Source organism: Mustela nigripes, chromosome 2 (genome assembly GCF_022355385.1).
Source record: "Mustela nigripes isolate SB6536 chromosome 2, MUSNIG.SB6536, whole genome shotgun sequence".
NCBI classification, from domain to species: domain Eukaryota; kingdom Metazoa; phylum Chordata; class Mammalia; order Carnivora; family Mustelidae; genus Mustela; species Mustela nigripes.
The window spans coordinates 133121449-133125217 of record NC_081558.1 but is presented as its reverse complement, the minus strand read 5'-3'; the positions used below and the strand labels follow the sequence as shown (position 1 = coordinate 133125217).

Here is a 3769-nt window from a genome sequence, read left to right as displayed (position 1 = left end):
GGCAAAGATAAGCCTCTGCTGATCGTGGGGGATGCCCTCTTTATCTTGGATCTTGGCCTTCACATTCTCGATGGTGTCATTGGGCTCCACCTTCAGGGTGATGGTCTTGCCGGTCAGGGTCTTCACGAAAATCTGCATTTTGACCTGTTAGCGAGTGAAGTACACTGAACGCAATTGCGTCGACTCACTCAAACGCCAAGACACCCACACCCGACAATGCCAGCCACTCCTGAACTGCATTTTGCTTTTTTAAGAAAGTTTTAACTAGGTATCTTGGAGATTTTTCCACAACCATACATATAAATCTACCTTTTATTTTTAATAACAAATAGTATTCCATTATTGTTTAAATATAATTTATTAGCACCTTGTTAATGAACATTTTGCTTAGAGTTGTTTTTCCTCTTATAAAATCCTACAAACTTTGGGGGGGCATGTATATGTTTCTGTAAACATGTATAAATATATTTCTAGGATAATTTCCTGGAAGGGCATTCCATACTTCAAAGATATGTGTATTTTTTTTTTTAAATTTTTTATTTTTTATAAACATATATTTTTATCCCCAGGGGTACAGGTCTGTGAATCACCAGGTTTACACACTTCACAGCACTCACCAAATCACATACCCTCCCCAATGTCCATAATCCCACCCCCTTCTCCCAAACCCCCTCCCCCCGGCAACCCTCAGGTGTATTTTAATGTTTTTTGATTAATGTTGCCAAATTGCCCTCTACAGAGTAGGTACCAATTTATACCCCTGCTTCAGTAACACCTGTTACCACATCTAAATGCTACATAGAGTGTTCTCAGACTTATGGGATTTTCTTTCTGGTAGAGAAAACAATGCCTCTCATTTTAGGTTTTTTTTTTTTTAAAGATTTTATTTATTTATTTAACAGACAGAGATCCCAAATAGGCAGAGAGACAGCCAGAGAGAGAGAGGAGGAGGCAGACTCCCTGCTGAGCAGAGAGCCTGACGTGGGGCTTGATACCAGGACCCTGAGACCATGACTCATCTTAGTTTTAATTAACATTTATGTTGTAATAAGTGAAGTTACCACATTTTTATATAGGATCAGACATTTGCATTTCCTTTTCTGTGAACAGTTAGTTTGTGTCGCTTAATTTATTATTATTTAATTTCTTTTCCTTTTCTTGTTACCAGGCTTTCTCTCCCTTCTCTGATTTTAATAAACAAATGCACACTTTACTAGAAGTCAAGTGGGTTGGATGTTCTCCTCTCTGTCACTTTAAGGAGAAGGCTTCTGAACTTCACAAGTGGGGAGTGTTATCTCTTACTTCCTGTAATTTTTGTTCCTGTGTTAAACACATAACCTTCCTTTAAGGGACCTCCAGTATAACATATCCCTATCTACACTCATTATGAAAAAGAAGCTAGCTTTCAATATATGGTAGTAAATTTAAATGTATTTTCATCGTGGAAATATTTCTTCAAACAAAAGTCTGATGCACATCTCAAATATATCTAAAACAGATTTGTTTTAAAAATGGATTTTAGAAGAAACCACTTAGCTTATCAGGTTGAATATCATAAACTCTTTATTACTTCTAAAAAGCTCAAATAAGTCCTTGTAGGAGGACTAGAGCTACATTGGCAGAACTAGCAGTGAGGAGGTTCTCACACATAAAAGTACTACAGTGAGGTCTAAGTACCACAGTGTGGTGCCTGGGTGGCTTAGTCAGTTAAGCATCTGCCTTCAGCTCAGGTCATGCTCTCTAGGTCCTGGGACCAAGCCCTGGTGTCAGGGCTCCCTACTCAGTGGGGAGACTGCATCTCCCTCTGCCTCAGCCCCTCCCCCTGGCTTATGCTCCCTCTCTTGTTCTTAAATAAATAAAAGTATCATAGCAAGACACTGGTGAGGGACCTAGTTGAACTTTCAGATCTAACTGGACATCTAGAAAGCCCATTTATCCCACCCTAATTATCAAGAAAGTGTACCCAAGCTTTTTGGATCTGACGTAACCTACTGATTTTGAACAGGTTAGGCTGATTAATTTTGGTTGAAAAATAGTGTACTCAAATCAACCAACGTAAAACTAAAAGAATTATTTGTGGCATTATCTTTTGAGTGTTCTGTATATTAGTTCCAATTATTCAATTACATAGGTATACAATTTGTAACTAATTCATATTGGAGATTCACCATGGGAAGTTCTTCCCTTAGAAGTAAATATCATATTCACAGTTGGGTCTAAGGGAATGGAATAGGTCTCTAATTGGACTAGGCTTGTCCACAGACTCAATGCTTCAAGAAGAACATGTTGCTCTTTTCTAGAGTTTCATTTTTTTCTTGGAAAAAATTAATTATTTATAAAATTATATACTTAGTAAATTTAATTATTTAATTAATATAAATTATGTGTATGTGCATATATATATGTGCATGTATATGTATGTATAAAAAATAGTAGAGACAAAAAACTAACTGTGGGAATGTTAGGAAGTGGAATGTTAGGAATGTAGGTATTACATTCTCAACTGCTGCAATGTTGCCTCTAATGGGGTAAAGATTGGTTCTTAGGAGGCCAAAAAGTTACTCCTTTTATCTATAAAGTATAAGTATATATACAGTACATAAACAGATAAATAGATATATAATATATATATTTTATAATGGATCTGTAACAGATATATTATATATAATATATGTATACATATATATAAATAAATAGATATATGTATATAATATATCTGTAGCATTAAAATTTGAGGGGACAGGGGTTGACAATTAGGAAAAACCAACTAAAGTCCTCTTAGAAATGTGCTATTGAGAAAAGGTTGAGATGCAACATTCTAAGTGAAGCACATATTTGTGTCTATTGTACCATTCTTGCAACTTTTCTGAAGGTTTGAAATAGGAGGCCCTGGTCATGATTAAGCTTGTTTTCATCCTACTTTTTCCACTATATGGGGCTAGATAGTACCAAATGATCTAGATAAATATGTGTAAACATTTTTAAAATGGTTTTATTTGTAAGTTAAAAAGCAAATCTTTTTTCTTTTAAAGTGAGGGAATCTTTTTTTTTTTTTTTTTTTAAGATTCTATTTATTTATTTGACAGACAGAGATCACAAGTAGGCAGAGAGGCAGGCAGACAGAGAGGAGGAAGCAGGCTCCCTGCTGAGCAGAGAGCCTGATGTGGAGCTTGATCTTGGCCTGAACTGAAGGCAGAGGCTTTAAACCTCTGAGCCACCCATCTCCTTATTGACCAATCTGGTTGTTACTTGCTTTGATAGTTTAGAGGGAAAGAAAATGCTACAAGAGCAAGAGTAGCTGGAAGACTGGATGCCCAAGACAGGCACTATAGGGCAGGTGCCCTGCAGTTGAGCCAAATAATCATACCATTTAGTGCCCACACACTGGCTGTTGGAGTAAAGGAGCTGAGAGTGAGTTCCCTGAAAATCTATGGATGCTACAAAAACTCTGGAACAGATGTTTTCTTTCTTTTGAACCAGGGGTTTTAAGCTTTGATTATGTGCTAAAAAAACTGAGTAGTTCAACTTCTTGCAGTAATGGTCCCCAGACATTTTGCCTACGCTATATGACTATGTCAAAGGTCCCCTTCTTCTGGTGGTGATTCCTGATTAACATAATTATATCTCAAACCAGTCTTTGTGAGTGTGTGTGCTGTGGTTTTAAAGTCATTTTTCATTCGCCTTCTTAAAATAAAAGTGAAGTTAAATCTTTGACTGGTGACATTTAATGATGAAAAAGAAACACTTTGAAGTATAGGTTAAAACCATT

General features: G+C 36.4%; 1 pseudogene; it reads right to left on the bottom strand.

Moving 5' to 3' along the window:
• Nucleotides 1-229, bottom strand: part of LOC132012073 (polyubiquitin-B-like) — a 962-nt pseudogene extending 733 nt beyond the window's left edge.
• Nucleotides 230-3769: the final 3540 nt, after the last annotated feature.